Below are 14,396 nucleotides of genomic sequence, written 5' to 3' on the forward strand. Positions count from 1 at the left end.
ACCTGGTGTTTGTGTCACTTCAAAAGGCCTCAGGTTCTCCCTTACTCTCGGTGTCATTTCTAGGTTGACTTAACAGGAAACAGGACTCTTCTCTCCCAGAAACCTGAGGCCTTCGCCTGGAGAAAAATCCCTCAGCCCTGAGGCTGTTCAGTTGTGACCTTTCACAGGCAAATTTACCTCAGGCTTGGGCGGGAAGAGGCCTGGGAGCGCCCCTTCCTGAGTGAGCCCCCTGTGGTGGGAATTTCCTCCCACCTCCCTGGGCCAGCCCTGGCTGCGCCTGACTGGGCCACTGGTGGTTTCTGTCACTGCTGAAACTGCTGTGGAAAGTTTAGTTTGAGAAGAAGAGGGAACTAGGGTGTTTTGATTTTTTTTCCTTTCTTTTTGAAAGTTGAACAACCCTGTGACTTTGTTTCAGAAATCTTAACCCAAACCAAATGCTTTGCTGCTGGGGTTGACCACACTGCGGAGCACCCGGGGCATGCTGACATCGTGAAGACGGTGACACTGGGCAGGAGCCAGATCTCCTCAGAAATCAAACAGTACAGGTTCACACGCCACCAGGGACTGCTGGAATGTTGCTTTGTTTTGGACTCTGAATTTATAGTCCGGCCCCTCCTTCCCCCCCACCCCAACTTGATTTATCATTCTGCAGACCCGGTGGCTCCCCTCCAACTTTATTTCTTTCTTCAGAAGTAAACAAGGATTTTACAACTCCATAACCTCCCCAAAGTTTGTTTGTTCTTCCCTCTGAACAGTGTGGGCCATGTTTGTTCCCTGGGAAAGTCTCTTCTCTAATTATTTTCACATTTCAACAGCTTTTGTTTCTTCTTCTTTCCCTGAGGTTTATAAAAATGCTGATGGCGGATTTGCTGCAGGCTAAATTGTACCGACGTTTTCTCCTCAGCACATGGGAGAGTTGGTGACTGGGGGCCATGTTGCCTTTTGTTACCGTGTAAGGGATGCGCCAGAAGGAAATTCGAAGATCTTGAAGTCCTCCTTCGGAGGGCTGACGGAAAAATATGTAAATTGGTAAAAGGAGGAAATTCGACTGATCTTGTACAAGGAGCCTTTGACAACACTGTGTGTGCAAGCCACAGCTGAGAAAAAGGCTGCCTGGATGACTGACTTTTCATTTTAAGTGGGGAACTTTCCGCCTCCAAGCCTAGATGGAAATTTGGTGCATTTTAAGGAAATAGGATTTAGAAAATCAAAGGCTAATACATCTTAGCAAAATCTTAGATTACGAGACACATAATGGCTTGCTTTAACCAAAATCTGTGAATCTAACCTTGATGTTTGTGTATTCAGTTTGAAGACTGAAGAATCTCTAACAATGACAATCATTGGTTCTGGGTGCCTTGTTTGTTTCTCTCCTCCCTTATACGGCCCTATGTGTCTTGTTGGTTTCAGTACCACCGCCCCATACATCCAACCCCAGAGAGACTTACTGACAGTAAGTGGCTCCAAAATCTCAGATTCACTCAACCCATCAGCTATTGTGTGAAATTCCAGACCTGCCCCTGAGTATCTCTCCTAGTATCCAACAGGAACCCTCAAACCAGACTGTCTAAAATGGAATTGTGATTTTACCCTCAGTCTGCAACCTTCTCAAATTCCCCCACTTCCAGGCTCCTTTGGGTATATTGGAGCTTCTGTGGAGGGTCTCTTTCCATCTTAGCCTCCTTCTCAAATTCCCTACCACCATCATCCACCGAGGCCCCTTGCAAGGGAGGCCGAAGTCATCCCACCTTCCCTGTCTCTCTTACCTGATCAGGGCTTGAATGTTGTCCATTCTAACTGCCCCCTGTCTCTTGAATAGTATCACTTCTCTCCTTCTGTCTTCTCCTGAGACATTTGCCTCATTCAGGTTTTTATTGCTTCTCACCTAGATCACTGCTGTAGTCTCCTTGTTGGTCTCCACTACAGTCTGAATGTGTGTGTCCCTCGAAAACCATATGTTGAAATCTTAATGTCCAATGTGATGGTGTTAGGAGGTGGGGCCTTTGGGAAGTAGTTGGGTCTTGAAGATGGAACCATCATGAATGGGACTCGCGCCCTTACAAAAGAGGCCCCAGAGAGTTCCCTAACCCCCTCTCACCATGTGAGTAGCAGTGAGAAGTCCACAGTCTACAACCCAAAAGAGGACCTTCACCGGGAACCCAACCATGCTGGCACCTTGATTGTGAACTTTCAGCCTTTAAAATTGTGAGAAATAAATTTCTGTTGTTTATAAGCAACCCATTCTACCAGTATTTTGTTTTAACAGTTCAACAGGACTAAGGCAGTCTCTATGTGAATCTGACTCTCTCAAGCCCATTAAGGGATCACCTGCCAAGCTGTAAGAGTGCTCTGACCGCAGGATGGACATCACCTTGTCCCTTTCCCTGCACTGTCCAATCAGGCTATTGTAGGCCCCCAGCTTTTGGTGCCCTCCGGGAGCTGCTCCAGCCTCCTCCCCAGGCTTGTCCTGCTGCTCAAGGTCCACACCCACCCATCTGATTAGTCCCCAGATACACCCCATGCTCTTCCATGCTTCCTGCTGCTCCTTGACTTGGAGTGCTCTTGTCATAGGCTGCAAATTGTGTCCCCTTCAGAGTCCTCCTTTCAGAATAAAGGGGAAACCAGCTTGGATCTCACCCAACTTCAGGTATCCCACATTGTCTGGCACGTCCTGCTGCCATGCACCTCAACCACCTTGGACTCTTCAGCACCAGGTTCCAAGCCTGGACTTGCCACAGCTCTTACAACATGGAAAACTGAACTGGGGACCACCCTGGCCCAGGGTACTGCCTTCCCCTACTTAACCCGGCTTCTGTAGCTCTTGAGGAAGTCCCAGTGTGCCTCAAGGATGATCCTACCGTAGCCTCTTAGCTATGTTTTATCCAGGAACAAGGGGGCAGAGAGGCTATGAGGCTGAGGGCAGTGTCCCCTCTAAGACTTGAATGAGACAGGGAAGATTCCAGGATCTGAGAGGTCAAAACTGCACAGCTTTATTCATTCGTTCAACTCACTTTAAAGACAACCTACTACATGCTGGAGAGTGGAGCTAGGTGTTGAGGTTACAAAGATGAATTCAACAGTGTCCTTGTCTTAGAAGAGTTCTTAACTCAGTCTGGGAGGTTCCCTTCGGGGTCTTCCCAGCACCAGTCCCAGCCTGAGGACCAGGAAATCTCCTGTGCTCAGAGTCAGGGTGTACATACAGGATGGTTAGGTCTGGGCTTGGGGATAGGGAAGAGAGAGAGCTAAAAGGTCAGTCCTGGGAAGACCTGAGTCTTGCCATTCTCTGAGGCCCTTCATATCTCTGGGTCTCAATTCCCTTGTCTATGAAGTAGGGATCCCCATCGTTGCTTGTTCACAGTACACAGGGTGTGAGCACCTACTATGTGGAGTCCTAGGTCAAGGCTAGGGATGCAAATACACATCAAATACAGTGTCTGTCATCCTCAAGGTGCTCAATAAATATTGGTTGGAGAAATAGAATAAATGAATGGTTTCCACTGTCAGCCTTATAGAGAAAGGCCAAAGAGTGCCTGCTGTACTTTACCTGTGTCACAACAGGGCACATACAACCACGGCTAACAGGACCAGCATGAGCTGAGGCTGCCTGTGGGGCAGATGGTTTGCTTTTTCTCTTCTCTGGATGGAGAGTGGTTTCTGTTCAAGGATGATTGAGGGGGCTCTGTGGAGGAGGGGAGCTCAGAGCAGCCCTTGGGTAGATTCAGAACATGCACTCTTGACCCCTCTCTCTGGGCTCCTTTGGGTATATTGGAGCTTCTATGGAGGGTTGCTTTCCATCTCAGCCTCCTACTTCCTGAGCATGGCAGGGAGACACACAAGGATCGTACATCCTGGAGGCAAGAACCTTGCTTGGGATCCTCTGCAGATGCAAAGGAGGTCTCTGCAATAAGGAGACAATTTGGATCTCTCTCTTTGTTTCTAGATTTTTCACCACATCGTCCCTCTGCGTCTTCATGTGCTTCTGACTGTCTTTTTCTTGCTCTCATGATCTCTTCTCTCCACCACCCCTACTCTGGAGGTGTTCATCTCTCGTTTTCTCTTTCTCTTCTCTTTTTCTTTATTTTATTTTTTTTCCAAAATGAAACAACTTTGGTACTGATTGAGGTTGCTTTTAACCTGGAAGTTCTATGATCATACACCCCTTAAGGGCAGGGATCCACATCTGTTTGTTTACTGTAATGCACGTACTTCTAGCATAGTAACTACACTCAGTAGTGATGCCCAAATACTGTTGATTGAACACATGAAGAAGGCACGTTTTCTTCAGAAGGCTGAGGAGGATCAGGACAGGGCCAGAAAACCCTGAGAATAAAAGTTACAGCCCTGGTCTGGCTTTAAGGGGAAAGACAGAAAAACATAGCTTAAGATTTTTAGATTGTCCTGCCCAGCTTCCCATGAGAATTGAGAAATATGACAGATTCTGAGTAGCAGCATCTCCTGAGAATAAAGAGGCTGAGTCTAGAAGCACATCCCTAGGTTTTATGTCTTAGAAACATGAGGACCTGAGGAACAGAAAGCCCCAAGGAAGCCTGGTGCTATAGGAGCATGTAATGTGGGGTCCCTGTCCTCAAGGAGTTGACAATTACCTCATAAGGATCTTAACTGCAGTAGGGGTCCCCATCCGTGTCCCATCTCAGGATGGCTGTCTGAACCTACACAAGTCGCCTGTAGCTTTGGCTCTATCCTCTCTGTAAAGTGAAGGATGAGAGTTTGATGATTCCTAAGAGCTCTGTGGTTCTTAGCTTCATGAGGTAGGGGATGGGCTGGCAGTTTGAGCAAGATTCCGTGTCAGAAGCTATTACTCTCACAGGAAAGGTGGGAAACCATGATTTGATTGATCTGCTCATTGCTGGAAGCACTGAATGTGCCGCAGATCTGTATGCTGACTCATGCAGGTCCTTCTAGAAGGGCTTCCTGGCCCAGGCAGGATGCTACCTTCACTATGAATGTGGTAAAGAGCACATGTAAGTATAGAACATCCAGGTCTCTGAGGCATAAGTGTCCATACAGGGGATAAACCAAATTTTTCACCACTTGAATTGTCAGGAAAATAATACTTGGTTACCTAGGCCATCCTTATATTTCCCCCTTGGGCCATTCCCCCACCTCCCAACACATACATGCATAGGACCACAGCTAATGAGATCAGGCAGTGTATGCCCCTGAACCACACACAAACACAGCCACCCATGTGAACACCCAGCCCACATACATGTGCCAAACAGACACATGCCTTAGACATATATGGAGATTCTATCTGTTCCACACACATAAAAACCCACCTGCATATTCGGATATTTTATTTTTGCCCTTGGACTAACATACATAGTGTGGTTGGCAGAATAGTAGACCCCTAAAGATTCCTAGAAACTGTGAGTATGTAATGTTACATGGCAAGGGGAATTAAGATTGCAGATGGAATTAAAATTGCCAATTAGCTGACTTTAAGATAGGAGTGGTAGCTTGGACTGTGCAGGTGGGCCCCACAAAATCACAAGGTTCCTTAAAAATGGAAGAGGTGAAAGTCAGTATCAGAATGATGTAATGTGAGAAAGACCCCACCAGCCATTGATGGCTTTGAAGATGAAGGAAGGGGCCATCAGTCAAGGAATGTGGGCAATCCTCTCGCTGGAAAAGGTAAGGAGCAGATTCTTCCCTAGAGCCTCCAGAAAGGAATGCAGCCTCCCCACACCTTGATTTTAGCCAGTGAAACCTGTATCAAACTTCTGACCTCTAGACTCTATAAGATCATTAATTTGGGTTGTGATAAGCCACTAAGTTTGTGGTAATTTGTTACAGCAGCAATAGGAAATGAATACCCACAGAGCCAGACATAGTCCCATAGCCATGGAAGCTATGGTCTGGTAGAAGAGACAGGTGCAGAACCAGAAGACAGAGTATTCTGCCAGAACACATAGTGAAAAGGCTGTAATAGGAGTAGACCAGGCTGTGAGAAAATACACAGGAGAAACTCCAACCTACATTGGGGCATGGACGGAAGGTTTCCTCATGGAAACTCTAGGAGGGCAGGGACCAATGGGGGCCAAAGTCAGCAACACCTACCACTGTGCCTGCATGTACTGGGAACCCAATAAGTATGTGTTAGAGGGGGAAGGAGGAAGCAAGAGAGGGAAAGAAGGTGAAAGAAAGGTCGGATTTAGGGCCTGATAGATAAATAAGACAAATAGAATAGAAAGCGAGGGAACGTGTTCCAGGCAGAAGGGACAACATGGGCAAGATCTGAGGGCTATTTAGAGAACTAAATAAAGTTTAGTTTGGCTGGGACACAGTGCCCCATGGGGAATGGGGAAAGATGAGTCGGGCAAGGTACAGATCATAAGGGGCCTTATCAGCTATAATTAGACATTTGGCCTCTGTCCTATATGCAATTGGCTGGTTCTTTCTCTCTCTCTCATTCTCTCTCTCTCTCTTCTCTCTCTGTTTTTTTGGTCTCTCCTTGTCCCTTTTCTTTTGGTTTATACTTTATTATCTTTTAAATGGTGTGTGTTTGTTCAATCTCAGTTATGTCTTATCTGACATCACTTTATTTGGCTTATGGAACTATCTCATCTTTGTCTCCGTAGGTTGTATTTCAGTCAATCCCTCTATTTTAGCAATGCTTTATGACCTAACTCATCAACTTTCACCGTGGGTAAGTTGGGATGGGTCCAGTTGACAAAGGGCGCTGGATATGTAATCACAGCCACCTGAGTTCAAGTCCATACTCTTCCATTTACCAGCTAGTATTTGACCTCTGTAATCCCTATTTTCCCAATCTGTAAAATGAGACCAGAATAGTGCTTTCCTTATGGACTTGCTTTGATTATCCAATGAGCTAATCCATGAACATGCTTTCAGAGGGCCAGGTATACAGCAAATAGTCAATGACAGCTATCTACCCAAATCATTACTCTTTGTATAGCTATTCTCAACCAACCATAATCCTTGTCCTCGTGAGTGTCCATGTTCCTTCACATCACTACCATCCTTCTGCACTCTGCACCCCATGGACCATGTCAATAAGCTCCCTAGCCCTCTAGCTTCCAAATGAGTCCAGACCACGGGAGGCACCAGCAGGTGCAGAGAGTGGAGACAGTGTGAGACTGGGGTATTTTTTTCTCCCTGGCTCCCTCCTTTCAGGGCTTCTGGGGCTTGTCTGATTATCTCTATTGAGAGCAGCTTCTTCTCGGGAGTCTCTCTCTCTACAACTACCATCTTTTGGTTCCAGGAACTGCTCCTTATTCTTGCCCCTTCATGACCTAGTGATAGTAGTGGCTCCTTGCTGTTGCAAACCCCAAGATTTCCTTTGTGCTATCTGATTTGTTTTCCTTTGCACCTAAGTAAGGATCCTTTTATTAAATGCCCCCCCCCACTGAAGCCCTCAGTTTGTTTCTCAGAGTCCATAGTCTCTCATGCTTCAGAGGGAAGGGGGGTGGGGGAATGGGATAGGCTGGTGATGGGTAGTAAGGAGGGCACGTATTGCATGGTGCACTGGGTGTTATACGCAACTAATGAATCATGGAACTTTACATCAAAAACCAGGGATGTACTGTATGGTGACTAACATAATATAATAAAAAATATTATTATAAAAAAATAAAAAAATAAATGTCCCCCAAATAACCCCTTTTGAGCATAACTTCTGTTCCTGTTGGAACCCTGGCTGACAACTTTTTCTCAGGTATTGGGGCTGGTGCCTTAAGAGGCTGAGAAGAGCTCATCCTGTTAAGAGAGCCCTTGTCCCTCTGGTCAGCTATGGAACATTTACCAAGGTGACCACATTGTCGCAAGACCTCTTCTCTTTCATTCTGCAAGAAGCTTTGAAAGTATGAAGAAAATTTGTAAGCTGAATATACATTATGACCATACTCCGTACTAGAAAATGAAACCAAAACCAAATGGCCTAGGCAGAAAACTGGGTCACTGTGGATTTCCTGCAGCCAAAAGGCCGTGAGTCAGAGTGACTGGCTTGAGGTCATGAGGGAAAGTAGACCAGGAGGTCTAGGGACCACTGTGGTAGCCCTGCTGTCCTGAGTCAGCTTCCTACTTTCCCTCCTGCCACATTCCAGGGCTGTATGGACCCTTCATCCATATACTTCTCTAGCCTCCATAGGTGAGCGGGCTATCTCCTGCTGGCCACACCACTGAAATGGAAGATCCAAGTGGCCCTTCTCCCACTATAGCCCATGTTACTCTGAATAACTAGAAGCTCCATCGCTTTTTATTCACCCCTCAATCGCTTTTTTATTCACCCCCATGCAGGACACAGCCCTCTTCCTTCCCCCCTCATCCCCTCCCCATACCTGGGTTTCTTTTCTTTTTTCTTTTCTTTTCTTTTCTTTTCTTTTCTTTTCTTTTCTTTTCTTCTCTTCTCTTCTCTTCTCTTCTCTTCTCTTCTCTTTTCTTTCTTCTTTCTTTCTTTCTTTCTTTCTTTCTTTCTTTCTTTCTTTCTCTTTCGATTTTATTTATTTATTTGACAGAGAGTGAGCAAAAGCAGGGGGAGTGACAGGCAGGGGGAGAGGAAGAAGCAGGCTCTCTGCTGCGCAGGGAGCCCGATGTGGGGCTTGATCCTCGGACCCTGGGATCATGACTTGAGCCAAAGGCAGATGCTTAACTGACTGAGCCACACACGTGCCTCATGGATTCCTTTCTTGTTCCAATCATGTCTTCCTTTTCCAGACTGTGAGCTTGTTGTGGTCAGGGAGTCTTCATACCCTTGGTACCCAGCTCAGAGCCTGCTTTTTTAGAAAGTCCTGAATCTAGTATGAGGGTTAGGAACATAGGCTTTGGAAGCAAAGAGGGAAATCTTGGTTCCTTTGGTCTTTTATCAATCACTTCTCAAATTACCCTGTTTGTACCTTCTGATTCTTGTCTTGATACCACTGACTTTAGTATTCGGTATTTGTCTCCCTGAGTTTTATTTCCTCATGTGGAAAATGGAGATAAAATGACCGTCCTCATAGAGTTGTTATAGGGATTGAGACAGTATATACAAAGATCATAGCATATTAGCATACACAGAAACAGTTATTGTTATTACCCTGGTGAATAAAACTTTCTGAACTTAGAGATCTATAGGCCAGGTGGTCTATAATTTAAAAATAGACAAGGAAACAAGAGAACCATTAGAGGATCTGAACAAAGTAGAGGACCCATCACGTTTCCATCCATGCATCTCCCTGCGCTCACAGAGCAACTGTATCCTATAATGTGAGAGGCCTGGGGTTGGAGGTGGGCTTTGGGTCTCAGATCTGCCAGTCACAAGTTACCCACAGAAAGCATGTCACCCCACGTCCATGAGCCTGTTTCCTCATCTCTCAGATCGGTTTAGTAACACCCTCCGAGCAAAGTTATTTTCTCCCTGGTTGACAATTGAGCACCTATTATGTGTCAGACACTATTCTAGCTATAAATATAGTCACAAACAAGGCTGGCTAACCCCTGCCCTCATGAGGGTTACATTTCAGGTGGGGCAGGGGAAGGGGGAGACATACAATAAACAAGGAAATAAATACATCAGTAAGCTAATAATTTCAGGTATTACATATTATGGAGAGAATAAAAGAAGATCTGGAATATAGCATAACCTTGTTGGGGGGCGGGGGAGGGTCAGGTTCCCTGACTGAGCTAATCAGGGTGAGACTCTCAGAGGAGGTGACTTTGAACTTGGATGAAAAGAAAGAGCCAACCATGAAAGGATCTGGGGATAAAGTGTTCCAGGCAGATTAACAGCCAGTGCAAAAGTCAGAGGTTAAACAAGCTTGTATATTTAAGGCATTACAAACAGGCCAGTGTGGCTGGAGCACAGTACAGGAGATGGAGAGACAGGGTCACATGGAGACAAGGATTAAATGAGGTGGTGTGACTTCACTGTCCCGAACAACATCTGACCCAGCAGGCGTGTTTGATGGGTGCTACCTTTCCCCTGACATCGTCTTTACCTTGAGGACCCCCTGTGAGCCAGTGTAAGATGCAAAAATCAATAAATCATATCTCTATCTCTAAGGAGCTCATGGTTTACATAGATGAGAAAAGATATCCACTTTAAAAATAAATCCAAACCAAGCAAACGATGGGAACTAAAAACAAGTGACAGTATGGGGGCAATGATATAAATATAGACTAGATATAGATGTGGCTGTGGACCTGTCATGCTATTTATACTGCTATGATTAGCCATCATCTCTACAGCACATGAATGGACACAGCATGTCTACAGCAGACCTGAACTGATATGAGCATGTTTTAGTTCCCCAATTTTCCCATGGGAAAGCGGAAGTGCAGAAAATGGCTTCCACCTGCCCTTTCTCCATGACCATTTGAGGTCAAGTATTATGTCTTAAATTCAATAAGCAGTGAAAACATACACCTAAAAAGGCTCATGTAAGCTCCGATGGGGAGAGAAGATGGAGGGGCCAGTGGCGATGTTAAAATAATGTCAGACGTTTGTTTCTTGATCTCTAGTAAATATTTTAAAACATTGTAAATCAAAATATGAAACAAAAATCAGGAAGATTCACAAAATAAAGTCCCTGTAGATGTCAAAATGGGTGTGGTGTAGGAACACAAGTCTGCAGACCCTAAGGAACCTCATGTTTTCTACTGGTGAACTACCTACCTGATTCTGTGCGGCTTCATGCTCAAAACCAATCACAGAGTGATTCCACAGAAGTCAACACAGATGATCTTCTTGCGGGACTGTGCTTGGCAAAGGAAGCCCTGAAAAAAGCCAGTAGATGCCAGTGAATGTAGCCAGAATGATTTAGACCTGAACATGTTCAAAGCAGGGGTTGCCCGTTGTCCACTAGCATTGCAGAAAAGATTTTAATAATATACTATGGAGCATGTAGTTTTGAGGAATATAACTTGGCAATGAGTCTTCTAGGTTAAATTAGTTACAAATAATGTCACTAAAATTACCATAAACATTTGAGCCATTGAAAGGGTTATGGACTAGGTAACAATGACATTTTTCTAGATGTTGTCAGCCCAAAATAGAGTTCTAGAAGTGTTGATAATTAGGCTGCCTTAGCTGCCAATAATTAGATACATCATTTGTCCATTGAAATAATAACTTCAGCCGAAGAGATGCTTTCTGCCCAGTTGCTATGGAAATGTGGCATGGACACATTTGTGAATTATCATCTGACCATGATAGGTAGGATTCAGCGCTGGTATGTGTAGCCCCGGGGTCCACATGAAGAGGTCCTTAACAAATACTGGGTGCAGGGCACCTGGGTGGCTCAGTTGTTTAAGCGTCTGCCTTCAGCTCAGGTGCTGATCTCAGGGACCTGGGATCAAGCCCTGCATTAGGCTCCCTGCTCAGTGGGGAGTCTGCTTCTTCCTCTGCCCCTCCCCCTGCTCATGAGCATGCCCCTGCTCATGCTCTCTCTCTCTCAAATAAATAAATAAATAAAATATTTTTAAAAAAATATTGGGTAGGGCACCTGAGTGGCTTTGTTGGTTAAGGCTCTGTTTCTTGATTTCAGCTCAGGTCCTGATCTCAGAGGCCTGAGATCAAGCCCCATGTCTGGCTCCATGCTGGGCACGGAGCCTGCTTAGGATTCTCTCTTTACCTGTGCCACCCCGCACCCCCCTCCCCCGGCTCATTCATGCGGGCACATGCTTTCTCTCTCTCTTAAAAAAAATTGGGTAATGGTGATGCCAAGAGAAGTTTGCAGCTCTTTTAAAAAAATGACAGAATTGAGATGGTAGAATCTTACTTCGTTCTGTTTAGAGAATGTAATGATTCGGAAGAATTAAAAGTCAGAAAGTGAGTCTATTTTGTTTTCCTCTGCTTTGGTCAAATTGATTTGCATTTGAGGCATGTGGAGGCTAGGTGTGTGGCCCTGATATAGGTCTTGAGTCAGCCCTGTGTCCTGCAGTTTGACAAAATGTCTGTCCCACCATGCCCCAAATCACTGCAGAGCCAGTGGTCTAGTGTTTGGCACTTGAGCCAGGATTTCAACCTGTTCTAGACCATATTTCCTGCATTTCCCTAAAGGGTCCCCAAACCCAAATGTCCTGTTTTCCCTTAGGGCATCCAGACACAGGGCATCCCCATGTTGGAAGCCCAGGGAGTGTGGAGTAGAAAAATATGACTCTATCCTCTCCCTCATTTGTTTTGTTAGGTTCAAAAAAGCAGGTGTAAATCACAACTGAATTTGAAACCCCAAAAGAAACCAAAGCAAATCAACTTAACAACAACAAAAAAAAGCTTATTATAGCAAAACCTCCAAGCAATTATCAACTCCCTGGCTGATTTCAAAGCCCCCTTAGGACCTCATGTGGAATGAATCCCCATGATCTAGCCTCATGTGAGGACTGAGTGGGCTGTTCCTGAGCCAAATGTCTGCGGCTGTGGGTAAATATATTGATATCCTAGCAACTTGCAAAAGCCACAGTACCTTAGACAAGGGCTTATTTTCACATTTTGTTAACAGGAGAGTAGGTTTCAGATGGGGGCCTGGATATTTTGAGCCAATCAAAGTGGTTTGATAAACACAAAGTCACTTCCTTTTGGTCATCCTTGGCTGCCCTTTGCAAGCTGGAGTCATCTTCCCACTCAGCCACCCAGCGTCTTCCTTAAATTTAAAGGTAGAAACCAATATTATTCATTTACCAAATTCTCATTAGTTTGGGGTGCCTCGTTCCAAGCCCTGTGCAGGGTTATTAAAATGGAGATGTTTAATATACACTTTCCACCCTCAAGAAGAACACCGTCTAGTGATGACGGTTCAGTGTAGCATCCATGCTAGACTTCTCACCTTGGTGTCCTTGCACTTGCTCTCCCCTCTGCCTGGACCGAACGCTCTTGCTCCCTGTTCTCCTCTGTGGCAGGCACTGTCCACCCCCACCCCCACCTCTGCAATGCTCTGTACTTTGGTCCCACATCTGTTTCACATTTCTCACCTGGCATGGGGTTATCCAAGATCCTGTTTATCACTTCTGCCAGACATATTCCTTCAGGCTGGAACATTTCCTGGCACACGGTAGGCACATGATCCTTTTGGGTGGAATGAGTGAGTGAATGAATTCACTGGAAAGCACAGTAGTGCACTCAAGCCTGTTTCAGCTTAAATCTGGCACAAGTGTTTATGGTTTGGATGAACTTGGCTGAGTTACTTAGCCTCCTAAGACTCACTTTTTCTATCTGTAAAATGGGAACAAGACCTACTGCACAAGGCTGTTGTGGGGATGAGAAAATTCTTAATAAGTACTTAGCCAAATGACTGATCATGAAGAGTAGCCACTAGGATAGTTATCAGTAACACACCTACTGATGGCTCACTATGTGCCAGGCACTGTGCTAGGCACTGAGGACATAAAATAAATAGAGAAAGGTACCTGCCTTCAATAAACTCCCAGGCTGGTTTGGGAGACAGATATGTTAACAGAAATTAAAAGGCTATTTTACCAGTAGGTGGGATTAGGAACACAGAGGTGCACCCTAACCCAGACTGGGATGGAGGGACGAGATCAATAAGGAAGAATTCACAGGAGAATGAACCTAGGGATCGTGAGATCCAAATGGAAAAACAAACTCAGAATCTTTAAGGCCTCTCAAAACCCTGTCCTAAATATTTCTAACATACTTCAGCATTTCCCTTCCCTTCTAAGTCACCTTCCTTTAGCTATATTGTTGATTACTCTTTGAATTCCGTATGTGTGATGTTTTGCAAAGAGCTATTGCGCGTCATGTGATTGTTTCATTAGCTTCTCCTAACTTCCCTGGGAAGCAGAGAAAGCAGGCAGATAAACTATCCAGTCCATGAGTGAGGAATTGAGGCTCAGACAAACCATACAGATTCCAAGTGATCAGCTAGATATGACCCCTGAGCCTGACCGAAGTCTGATGCCTTTCAACTCCCACAGACTGTAAACCCCATGAGCAAACGAGGAGACCACCACCTCTCCCCCACCACTTCCACCACCTGAAACACCATCCCCATCCTCTCTGTTCATCTGAATCTTTCCCTGCTTTGAAGTCCCTGCTCTTAGCCCAACTCCCCTAGGAAGTCTCTTCCTGTCCACACAGCATGCAGGGGTCTTCTCTTGAACTCCAAGAAAACTCACTGTCTAGGCCATAATAGGATACTGATATCCCCTGGAATCAAGTTTATGGTTCATTTTCAGGTGCTCATGTCTGCGTTCCCCACCACCACCACCTGGCTTAGCCCCAGGAGGGAGATACTGTACCTTGTAAGTCTCTGCACTTGGTATATAGTAGATGTTCAGTAAATGCCTGTTGATTAAGGGAATAGCATCAAGGTTGTTGTTAGCCAAGTCTTCTTTTAAGCTGATAGGAACATGAGGGGAAGAAGATGAGCTTTTATTAGGCAATTGGACCCTGATGTAGAGATGGAAGTGAGATGGAG

General features: G+C 45.3%; 2 long non-coding RNA genes across 3 annotated transcripts in view; one reads left to right on the plus strand and one right to left on the minus strand.

The window, feature by feature from the left end:
- The window catches only part of LOC109489303, a 146,230-nt gene that overhangs the window by 100,316 nt on the left and 31,518 nt on the right, over positions 1-14,396 (plus strand). Inside the window, exon 5 of one of the 2 annotated variants that reach the window (XR_004623185.1) lies at positions 416-2,375. The exons of the other annotated variant lie outside the window; for it this stretch is intronic. This is a non-coding gene — a long non-coding RNA (uncharacterized LOC109489303). Of the gene's footprint in view, positions 1-415; positions 2,376-14,396 lie in introns of those variants that run through there. 2 annotated transcript variants of the gene reach the window in all.
- LOC117800834 lies at positions 876-12,586 on the minus strand. Its single transcript, XR_004623189.1, has 3 exons — positions 12,426-12,586; positions 10,637-10,737; positions 876-1,006 (listed from the first exon to the last, which is right to left on the minus strand). It is a non-coding gene; the product is annotated as an uncharacterized LOC117800834 (long non-coding RNA).

Source organism: Ailuropoda melanoleuca, chromosome 2 (genome assembly GCF_002007445.2).
Source record: "Ailuropoda melanoleuca isolate Jingjing chromosome 2, ASM200744v2, whole genome shotgun sequence".
Taxonomy (NCBI): Eukaryota; Metazoa; Chordata; class Mammalia; order Carnivora; family Ursidae; genus Ailuropoda; species Ailuropoda melanoleuca.